The 12,630-nt window shown below is 27.5% G+C and overlaps 1 protein-coding gene across 1 annotated transcript in view; it reads left to right on the forward strand.

Moving 5' to 3' along the window:
- Nucleotides 1–12,630, forward strand: part of LOC129963412 (hemicentin-1-like) — a 710,215-nt gene that overhangs the window by 511,039 nt on the left and 186,546 nt on the right. The gene's annotated exons all lie outside the window — the stretch shown is intronic.

Raw genomic sequence — 12,630 nt, forward strand, 5'->3', positions numbered from 1 at the left:
CAAATATTTCTGATGATACTTTTTTACTTTGCTATATAAACTTCAGAGCGTTTGCATCTAAAAAGCAATATAGCTACTTCTTTTTTTAATAAATCATCAAAACATTTGAAAATTCTTTTAATTCTGTCACTTTAAATAAAAACTACATTGATTATCAAAATATATAATTTTTTTCTTTGTTTTTTATTCAAAAAAATTGTTATTTTTGGTGCATTAAGTTATGCTTTTCTTATATAGAGTCTAGACTACTTAATAGAGAAAAAATTCAGTGGAAGACTAGATAAGAAATACCTGCTTAGATGCCATTTATATGATAGCAGTCCATTCATTTTTTCCTGTCGCTTTGGATGCCTAGACTGATTAATTGCTGTAGATATTTCTGTACCTGACTGAGGCAAACAGAAGGGTGCTGTATAAAAGTCATTACTGCTCATGTCTCGCATTTATGAGGGAGCAACAGACTAATATTGCTGATAGTAATACGATCTAAAAAGACAAATGAAGAGTATGTCCTAAAGATGCTATTATCGTCGTTTCTATTTTTCTTCGTATCTATTGCATTATTTTGGTTTTTTAGATACATTTCATATATTGTTTCATATATCAAAGAATGTTATGAAAGAGATCATATTTTTGTTTTTCATAGATACCCCTAAGTATCTTTTAATGTGATAGAACATTATTATATATTGAAGCATATTATATATTTTTTCCATTTTTTTATTACTTATCGATCGCTGGAGCGTTAAATCAATATGAAAATATGTCCTATAGAATTGAAGACTAAATATATTTATTAGATGTTCATGTTCTGGATAAAATGTTTACATTTTTCCATAAAATTTCAGGATATCCTTAATCATTATTTTGTACGGAAATACTATGAATGCCAAGAACAAAAGTGTTATTTGGTCAATGTTCTTACATTAAGTAAAAGTTTAAGCTTGATGAAAACCAGTAAGCTAAACGAGATGCTATTTTTGTGTTTACCAAAGCAAGATAGTTCATTTTTTAAAAATCATTTTCATATCATTTTTTTTTAATTTTTAACGTTTAAATAACCAAATGATTAGTTACATTATAATTTAAGTTATAAAAATTTTAATGGAAGCGAAATCCTTGGCAAAATTGGATGTATTAATTATATAATTTTATTTTAAAATTCTTCTTTAAGAATGAACAAGAATTTGGATGGAATTGCTGCCAGGTGAATGAATAGTGGTTTTAACCTCTATATATTGTAATAAATGAAAGGAATATGTTTTTGGAATAAATATCTCCTGTATTCCTCATTCCAAAAGTAAAATAGAAAAGGGTATCTCAGTTAGTGCATATAATTTGCAAACTTAGTTTTAATATTGCTGCATATAAATGGTAGATTGCAAATATACTTAACCTTTACTGTTTCATATACATAGTAGCTCGTTGCAAAGTTATTTCGATTTATATAAAAGAGTCGTATATAAATAGTGATTCAATTTTTCTTATTTTTTTACAGAAATGTTTATAATTTCAGCCAGATTGGATTCTAAACTAATATCCGGGACAAAATAAAAAAAAAATGCGATCTTCTTGCATCTGTCAATTGTATGTTGTGGTTAAACATAGGTTATTCTTTTATCACTGTTACTGTTCGTTTCAGTATTCCAAGACTGCCACTTTTCAATGATTCTACCTCGCTAAGGGGTAAGATACGAAAAGGCGGAATTCTTTGATCTTAATTTCCTTGATTTGATACTTCTTCGCTAATTTTCTCAGCATGTATGTGAGTGTCATATCGTTTCTTACCATACTTTATTATTTGAACTCAAAATTGTGTATTGATTGCTTATATGGATAGTTCAAGTGGCAGAAAAGCTTTCAGGGGAGGCACGAAAAGTATATCTTATTTAATATCATAAAATAGAACCCAGATATTCTACTTTTGTTAATCTCAAAATATTATCAAACATTTCAATAATAAAAAAAGTGTTTTAATATAAAAAAATTAATATTATTTTGTAGAAAAGAGAATTTTCAAATATAAATAACAAAAATATCCCATTTATACATTAGAATTTAATGTTTAGCTCCCTTATACTAAAGAAACGTTGCTATAATTTTGTTGTAAATTAGTACTTTTTCCGAAAATATTAAAAGGTATCCGCAGTTTTTACTCCTCCTAAATTTGCAAATATTCCGCGTTTGCCTTATAGTTAAAAGTAAGCATTTCCTCCTTTTATAAATCCTCTCACTCTTATTTTGACTGAATAAAGGCATCCACAAAAACGGGGAGAGTTTTCGAATCTGAGAACGAACAGTAAAAGTATTTGATATTTCTGAACTTATAACATTTTTTGGTCCAGGTCAGAATTAACACACTTTTAATAGATTCTCCTGATGCAATTTGAATATGTCTGACTGTAAATGAATTTCTGAAAATATTTAAACTAATTTTTTTTTCTATTTTTTGCCATATTTTTTTGAGATTATCTTATCTTTCAACTATGCCTTTAAATTATTAATTTTCTTAATTACCTTAATTTATGACGTTAATAGGATTCACTGTAATTTTTAGCATATGATCCTAGCAAATTCCTTTATTGCAGTCCAATTTCCTTAAGGTGCAGCATTTTCAATGAAAAAAGGAAAATATTAGCTAAAATAAACATTTTCATAGCAATCATTTTCTAGCCTTAATATTCATCATTAGACCGAAAATTTTGAGGTTAGGTTATATAACATTTTCGGTTGGGCTGAATACCATAACTGTAACACCATAAAGGTTAGTTACGCTAGTCCCTTTACAGCTTACAGGTGGAGAAGGGTTGGAGTAGTGACAGGATGACAGTACCTTGGCATGAAATCTTGTCAGTGTGAGAACTGATTCTACTTTTACCTTGTCATGGTGTATAATAAACTGACAAAATGAAATGTCTTAAAGGTGCGAAAATGTGAAGAGAAGATATCAAGCTCAGGCATCATCCATTCATTGTTTAAAATGGCTAGATCTTTAATAAACTAATCTTCATAGAAATCGAAAGCAGATCTTTAACTGAACTTAACTAAATCATTAAATATGTCTGAAGTATGTTTAGCAAATCGAATGGATTGATTAAATCATTATCATTCATCCTCTATTTAAACAAGTTAATGAATTGATGAATGTGTTACCGGACATGATTAGAAGACAGCAATTTATTTAAAGGCAGCTATAATGTCTCCAATTTCCTCATTATATGTACCACGAAACTTTGATGCTAATGATTAGATGAACACGTTTAGTATTCCATTGTGGGGAATTAAATTGGCGAATTAATTGATACTGGATATTAAAATCTCACTGTGTGAGAAACTGAAAATCCTATGTTTTTAGTTCAATTTGAAATAACACAGAAATTCAGTCTTACGATTGTTAAAGTAATAAAAATACTCAAAAATAGAGGAGAAATGTATTTCTTTTTTTTTATTGAAAAACATTTTAAATATCCCCGATAATAGTTATTTAAAGGAAATAAAAATCTATATATATATATATATATATATATATATATATACTCAATTATTTCCTTTCTTTTCCCCTTAGAAGAATTGTACCTTTATTTATCTTTATTTAAATTATCAAAAAAAATCTCAGAAAAATGCCAATAAATTATAAAATTGCTGTGTTTAGTTTTTAATTTTTATTATTTATATGTAATCATGAACTAAATATTAAATTAAACAGGGCCTACTTAATTTAAATCGGGTTCATTGCGTATATTAGAAATGTTTTATAAGCTTTTAATACTCTGTTGTTACTACTACTAGTTAAGTTGATTAATATCACCATTTCACTTTAAAACTATTTGAAAAATTTTTGGACCGAAGATTTAAAATGATGTCGTAGATCTTCTTTTGATCTCCCTCTTTCTGCATAAAATTGTGGACTTTTTATAAATTAGGTAATGCTTTACATATAATAGTTACGAAATATTGATATCTGGCATGAATAACATTTTTACTGAATCTAACTCGTGATCCTCGGTAATTAATCCACAACATGTGGTCAATAGTTTCTGAAAATCAAATTTATGTTTTAGACGCTTTTTTTTTCATTCGATTGAAGCCAAAATTTGCAACTGAAATACAATTGCAATCGCAAAAATCACATGCTCAATATTTTCTGAAAATTAAATTTATGTTTTAGACGCTTTTTTTTTCATTCGATTGAAGCCAAAATGTGTAACTGAAATACAATTGCAATCACAAAAATCACATGCTCAATATTTTCTGAAAATCAAATTTATGTTTTAGACGCTTTTTTTTTTCATGCGATTGAAGCCAAAATTTGCAACTGAAATACAATTGCAATGGCAAAAATCACATGCTCAATATTTTCTGGAAATTAAATTTATGTTTTAGATGCTTTTTTTTCATTCGATTGAAGTCAAAATTTGCAACTGAAATACAATTGCAATCACAAAAATCACATGCTAAATTTCATATGATTAAGTCATTGCGTTTTCGAGTTTTTGGATTTACATGCTTAATTGAATTACAGACCAATAGACAGTCAACCTCTTGAAGAATTTGATTCAAATTTTGACTCGCATTCATACTTTAGTATGTTAATTTTGCGCACCAAATTTTATTTATCTAGCTATATTTGTTTTTTATTTATCATGTTCATATTTCAGCAGCCGGACGGACTTCCACTGAAAAGAGTTTATTCATAATATGAACAGAAATCTACAGATTTGGCGTAAAAACAGCATATCAAATTTTAAATTAGCTCAAAATGCTTTCAAATTATTGTATTTGCACATAGACAGACATAATTCCAAAAATGTGTTTCTGGAGGTTTAAAATGTGGAGGTTCGTTAAAATTTTGAATTTGAATTTTTTTACGATTACTGTACTTTTTTTTTATGTATATCATTGTATAGGAGAAAGTAAAAATTCTCCCAAAACCCAAAACTGGAAGGAATTATCTTTTTCTAAAATAGGGAGTTTAAGTAGTGTAATGTAACGATGGAATAGCGATGCTCTAATTAGTAAATTCTTCTGCTTTGGCATCTATATTGTTCGTAAGGACAATTCAAAACAAAACGGGTACATTTAATCGAGATAACCAATAGGAAATTACTTAACGAAAATAAAAGTGTTTATTGCAACATATTGTTAGAATTCACATGGAAAACAATAAGACTTCAGAAGCTCTGAAGCTGACAATAACAATGAAAGCTGATTCATTTCCAGGAAAGGAAAAGAAAGCCGAAAAGATCAAAATTATGTGACTCTCTATAAATAACATGGAGAGAGTGAGTCCTTTGTCCCAGAGATTTCAAAGGGTTATTGAAAAGAATACCCACAATTCCTTGCACAAGATTGTTCACTTTGATACTACTCTTTTGTTGCTAGATAGTATTAAATAAATATCAGCAGGTGGAATTGACATTTCAGTGTTACATCTTGAACTATGAAATAATAAGGAAATTTCTTTTGGAAGAAAGCTTTGCTAATAAACGATATTTATTGTCTTATAACAACTGAAAACTAATTATTTGCACTGAAAATAAACTTTGTATCTGGCAAATGGATTTAATTTATAAGAATTACTTTTCTGAAATTTTTATAAGTGAAATATTTAGATTTTCTTAAAATTGAATTTTATTAAAATTTTAAGATTTTTCCAGGAAATTTTAGTGGTGGCAATTGAAATTCTATTTAAAGATGTAAATTTATCTAATGAATAATAACATTACTACGTCTCAAAATAAGTGGTTGGAATATATATTTCTTGAAATTTCTTGCCAATCGCACACGAAATAAAGCATTTATAAAAGTATGAAGCCACATATGAAAAAAATATTATAATATACGAAGAATATTTTGATGTAATCAATAAATGCTCCATGCAATAAATAGACTAAACATATGTCTGATATCTTTGTTAAGGAAATTTGTTGCATTCGATTTTTTTTTCTACATAAAGTGCTTATTTGTCGAGTTCAAGAAATAATTCAAGGGGTGTTCAAATGAAAAGCTACGAAACGTCATAACAAAGTAACCATTAACATAGTTGTCTATGTCGCTATGGGGGAACGTACCGAGACATCTAGAGATGCGATTAGGACTCTGCTTCGTAGATATGAGCATGCGGGGGAAAATGCATGCGAAGGTGAGAGCAGGTGCTCTTATAAAGAGATGAGTCCAATTGATGCAACTTGTTGAATTTCTCGAGCACAGAAGAACCATTAACTTTGATGTATGCTGTGAGACACTCTGAAGACTACGCAGGTCCATCAAGAACAAAAAATAGGGTTACTCACGGATGATGTGGTTTTGCTCCATGATAAAGTGCGTCCACACGTCTCCAGGGTCACACACACGGAACTGGCCAAGTTCAAGTCAGAGCAGCTAGAAAATCTGCCCTACTTCCCGGACATGTCGCCTGCGATTTTCATGTGTTTGGTCCCCTGAAAAAACATCTGAAAAGGAAGCGCTTCAAATTGGACGGCGAACTCAAGGCCGCTGTGAAGGATTGGGTCACGGCCATAGGAATTTTAAGTTTAAGTTTTAAGCATACTAAAATGTTCCATCGAATTGTAAAATCGAAATTGTTAATATTATTTTAAGTTGTTAAAATTTTAAAATCTAAGAAGGATTAAATTAGTTTGTAAGTACACAAATTCCTTTATGATAGTAATCTTTAATATCAATATACGTATTGCCAACCACAAGAAGTGAAATGGTTGCATGAAGCAAAATTTATATTATTACATTATCCGAATAAGAGTCTACGATGAAACTCCATTAAACGATGAAAAGAATCAATACTTTACCAGAAATACCATGTGTTCCAAAAGCCTGCTATCACCAGTATCAAGAAAAGGCGCCCGCTTTCCGAAAGGAAAACAAAATTAATGAACTATTCCAAAATCAAGACCTCACTTCAATCCCGATCCATGAATTTCAAGTAAGTTACACCTTCCAAAACATTACAGTGTTTATTTCGGGAGTTACTCTGAAAAAATTATGCACCTGATACCAGCACGCAAAACCGTCATTAACAAAACTTATTATTAACTTCTACTCTTTAAAAACTCCTCAGCCATTTTCCTGCTTAACAGCTTGACATGATGACACGACCGGCGGAATTTCGGTCGGCCCGAAACCATCAGTTTTCACGCAGATTTTGAAGAAGCTTGTGATTACGGCCGAACACCATCGCTATAATTTTCCACATTTGTTCGAGTTTTTATCTGCATCGAATGGCAACGCCCAGAACACTTTTGGGTGAAGCAGATGCGGCTATTTTTATTTTTAGGGGAATAAATTGACTGTTTTTTTTTTCAAGGCAGGTCGTAATAATTAAATATTCTTGTAAACAAGAAGAGTATTCTTTCCTTTTTCGTTGGAAATTATCTTTAAGACAATTAAATGTACGTAAAGGGCCAAAAATAAAATCTTCGCTACGAAGGTTGGAGACATTTTAAGAGAGCATTTTGCTATTAAACTGTATTTTGGATAGCAGCACTTAATGATCCACATCTTAAAAAAAGCATTTATTTTTCTCAAACTGTGGCACAAGCCTGCAATTTGAAAGAAACTTTTTATGCTGTAAAAATATTTTGAATTACTTTTTGTAATAAACGGTAACTAGATATTAGTAAAAAGGAGAGCAATTTAATATCTATTTTCTTAGTATTTTTGATTTTATATTAATATTCATTTCATAAAGAATATTTCTGATATTTTGGCGATATTGAAAGAAAAAAAAATCTATTATGTCAAAATAATTTTGGATTTTTTTCTTTGAATTAATGATATAAATATAAGAAAAGTAAAATGTCTTTCTATTTATATCGTATAATCAAATTTAAATTATATAAATACTTAGCTTTTCCGCTCATTATAAAAAAGTGATTAAATAATTTAAAATTAATTATAAAAACTAATAATTAAAATCAGAATCCATTTTCCTTAGAAAATGTTTTGTAAATTAATGTATAAAATAATAAATACAAAAAAGGAGTTTTATACTTTATATTTATACTTTCATTTTCATGTCATTTCATGTCATATTTATACTTTCATTTTCATGTCATATTTATACTTTCTCATTTCATCTAATTTCAATTCAAGTCAGAAGTTTTCCGTAAAAAAAATAATAAAAAGCTAGTTTGAAATTTTATATTATACACAAACAAATAAAATAAATCATTTTTTTAATATTATATTTCTTAAAATATTTCCACATTTATGCTTTGTATCATTTTGATCTTGGTAAAGCAAGTTTTCCACCTCTCAGACTTCATCAATTTTTTGAGTAGCTTCCAGACTTTCGAAATCAAATAAATTTGGGGATAAAAATGTTTCCTTTGTATCAGATTCAAAATCAGAATGTACACGGTATATTGCAGTTTTTAATCAACATAAAAAAGAATGCATTCCAAAAGAAATTCAGGACTATCAATTTTCTTTTCTTTTTGAAAAAATAAAATAGAAAAAAGTGTTAATAGATTATAAGTATCAATTACAAGTTTTGTTGCAAAGTTATTAATAAGTTGTATTCTAAAATTAATTTCAAATTACGATCAAAACTTAGTTTAAATTTTCCTCCTCTCTGGAATATAATATGTGAATAAAAAAATTAACACACAAATAATTATCACATTCTGAGACTCCGCATAATTGCTTACTTCGATTTTATAGATTTTTTTTTTTATGCAAAATGAAATGTACCGGTTTGTATCACTTAGCTTTGGGTGAAAGTATGAGCCTTTAGAACATGTTCAGTTTAAAATTTTGAAACGTTAAGTGCATTTTTCTTGCTTTATTTCTATTTAATCATTGATTTAATACTTTCTCAATTCATAAAAATATTCAATTCATGCTTATTAAAATGTAGTATTATTTTGCATGTTCATTCTTAACATACTGAATAATGAAACAAATTGAAGAATGAACTCGAAAGAATTATTTACCATTTATTTTAAATCTTAAAAATATTAAAAATGTGCACATTTTTCAAAAATAAATATTTGGAGAATTTTTTTTAATATTTGGTTTGCAATAATTAAAAAAAAATATTTTAAAAAATAATAATTTTTAATCGAAAACCAAAAAAAAAGAAAAAATAGATTATTTAAATGATTAATGGTATTAGTATTTTTCTGTTCATAATTCCAGGAACAATGGACTACTACAAATAAATTATTCTGAAAAAATGCTCTAAAATAGAAATGTTCCTGATTCTAGAATCTCGTAAACAATTTAAATTTTTTATGCTGTTTTATAAATATTGATTTCAAGAAAAATACGCTGCATTGCATTTAACAGTTTGCTTATAATAAGAACTATAATTTGTTCGCACAATTCGATACTTTTTCACTAATCTCCTTCAAAAATATTGTATGCTCGCTGCCAAAAATTAAAGTCAATGATATTTTCAAAAGTAAAACATGCAGAATTGCTTCAGTTGGAAAATGTATAGTAAACATAGCATTTTCTGCATAGATAAATTACATTCATTTAATAAATTCATTTTTTGCCTGCTTCTCTCAAAATCTAATTATTATTATTTTCAGTTTCAAAGCTTGTTACTTATTTTATTATTAATTGTGAGTTAAAATTATAGAGTAAACATTTGTTCTGAGGATTTAAAAATTTTGAAAGTTTACTAAGAATCTTAATATTTTCTTTCTTTATTTGACGCTTCCAGAGGATATACATGTTTTTTAGGATAATTGTCATTGATTTTAACTATTTACTGATAATTCATATTTTTTATTATCCGTTATCAAACTAAAAATTATTTGAGAACTCCAAATAAAAGAATATTTATATTTCGTGTCAATTTTCATATCATTTTAAGATGTCATTCCAAAAAACTATTTATATATAAGTCTCCCTTGATTTAAGACATGGCCTCTCTCTCTATTCTTATTTCAAATTGAAAAGACGAATTTAAATTTTCACCTGCATTTTTATTTAAAACGGATATAAATATTTTATCGCATTCAAATTCAAATACTATACGCATTCAGTTCTAGAATTTAAACAATATACTCAATATTAATATTCATAACATGAAAAATATATAATATGAATAAGTACATCAGCATAGCTTTTAATTAAGTAAAATTTGATTAATTGCAAGACGCTTATTATCTTGCTTCAAGTTTTATATGTAACAAATTTGGTAGTTGCAGGTCAAACGGTTTTAGCATGCAGATTCCATTTAATTTATTTAAAAACTGCTGAAAAAATATTATTAGAAAGTTAAAAAAAAAAAAAAAAAAACTTGAAATTTAAAGATAATACCCATTACAAAATGGATGTAGAAAAAATCACATTAACTATTATTAAATATAAGCACAGACGAGATATAACTATTTATTTCATATTTGAAGGTTGTAATTATTTTTTAATTAAATATTAGCTTAGATATTTAATATCGTTTAACTATAAATACAATTTTATGAATATTTCCTTTCATTCATGCAATTTTCGTAAATATGTGAGGCATAAAGACTGTCGTCTCTTATAAGATAATTAAGACAAAATTCATTATTCTTTGCATGCAATATTAATTTTAATTGGTCTTCATAGATCAGGTTTCATATTTTTATAAAAATCGGTGTTTTTCGCAGTTTTAATAAAACACCCATTTTATTAAATATCTAATATTCCTTAAACATGCGAGATTTTTTATGTAAAAAAATTAACCTTATTGTTTTTACGATTATTCGGTTCATGCAATTCATCTCGTTGATTTTTAGCTATCTTGTTCGCGCAAAGATGTTAGTAGAAAAAATATGAAATATCATTAAATTGGTAAAGTAATGAAGTTGATCTTTTCATTATCTTTGGTGAGATGAACAATCTTACAAAAACCGGAAAGTAATTATCCTAACTCCACACTTGCGTAAGTAAATATATTATAATTGATAATTCGTAGCAAGGCAAAAGACGATGATAATAATTTTTCTCACCTTCTTGCTACATTTATATTGGGAAGGTAAAAAGAATTAATTTTATTTTATTATCGTTCCAGTAACTCAAATTTTCATGCTTCCTTTGAAACAGAATTATATAATGCTTTTCAGAAATATATATTGTTTTTGCGAATAGCATAACTAGTTACCGCATTAATTAATTATTACTTATGCTTTCATCAAGTTTGAGAGAATTTATGAACTATAAATATATGTCGAATACAGGGGAAATTTCTCTAACTTCTGTACTGTTCGTGAGCACGTACCCTGTGCTCCTATTTGCAAAAAATAGAAGTTTCTGCACAAGAAAAGTCTGGAAACAGTTTTCTTTGCTGGTTAATTTTATTCACATCGACCCACTTCTTATTTTTATACAATTTCCAATAAGCAGTACCATATCACGGTTACGAATATTTCTTCAAAACAATAAAAAATATTTTCTTCGCAAACTACTTATTTGAGTAGAAACTTGCTGGGTTTCTACTTGATCGTCCAAATAAATTTGGTCTGCTTTTCCTCGCGCTCTACTGATCGCTCACACTCACGTGAACGTCTACTTTTGCTTGACTGCCAAACAAACAAAAATATATTTTCTGATTGAATTTCAAGAAAACATGAATGCGCTACCATCTGGGGTTAGGAAGGGGAACTAATCTCCTTCCTAGCCCCTTGTATATTTTATATATATTTGAAAATTTATTTGAAAACATTTTCCAATATAATTGCAAATTATCATTATAAACGTTTTAAGTTTTTATTACTATTGTTGATGATTGCAATAAAATATAAAAGATATTCCAGATTTGAGAACGTAAGAAGGTAAATGATGCTGTTTAAAATCCAAAACATCATATATTGAAGATGTGTACAAAGTTGAAAATGCTCGTTAATTTATTTTATTTTTAATTAGGTTCTTAAACTAACCTGATGTATTTTTGGTTGAATGATGTTATGATGTATTTTTTTAATGATTTTATAAATACATTCTTGATGTTGATGGTGATAGTTTATTGTTGGCAACATGATTCTTATTTTTGGTTCTTAATATTATCATTCCAGGTTGATAGGATTAGTAATTTCATCACATTGAATCTGTTAGGAATCAAGTTATTTTTAAGGACATATGTATATACGAACTTGGAATGAATTATTTCGGGTTACGTCTTTAAGCGTTTTAATATAAAATGAAAAAAGAACACATAGTAATATAGTGTTCTGTCACTTTTGTGTTTCCATAATTTTATCAACTATTGTAGTATAACTATTTTTAAAAAAGAGAAATTTCAGCCTTTTAGAATGAAATATGGTATTATTATATTTATATTTGATTTGTTTCTATTTCTATTCTATTTTTAATTTCATTCTTAATTGTATAGCTGCGATAACATGCATACAAAATATGTATTTGATATCATCGTAATTCGTATAAGTATGAGTGAATATCTAAAACAATGATAAATCTTATTGTAAAACAAATTTGAAAAATGTAATAAAACTAGAGAATAAATTGTACTGGAAAAAAACCAATACACAGAAAAGATTATTTTTCAAATTTTAGCATTATATAAGAATTGGATCTTTTTCAATAATAACTCCATAATTACTGAGAAAAGTATTATATCTTGGTTAATTTTAAATTTTAAAAAATCAATTTTTATCAACTCTT

This window comes from Argiope bruennichi, chromosome 3 (assembly GCF_947563725.1).
Source record: "Argiope bruennichi chromosome 3, qqArgBrue1.1, whole genome shotgun sequence".
Lineage (NCBI taxonomy): Eukaryota > Metazoa > Arthropoda > Arachnida > Araneae > Araneidae > Argiope > Argiope bruennichi.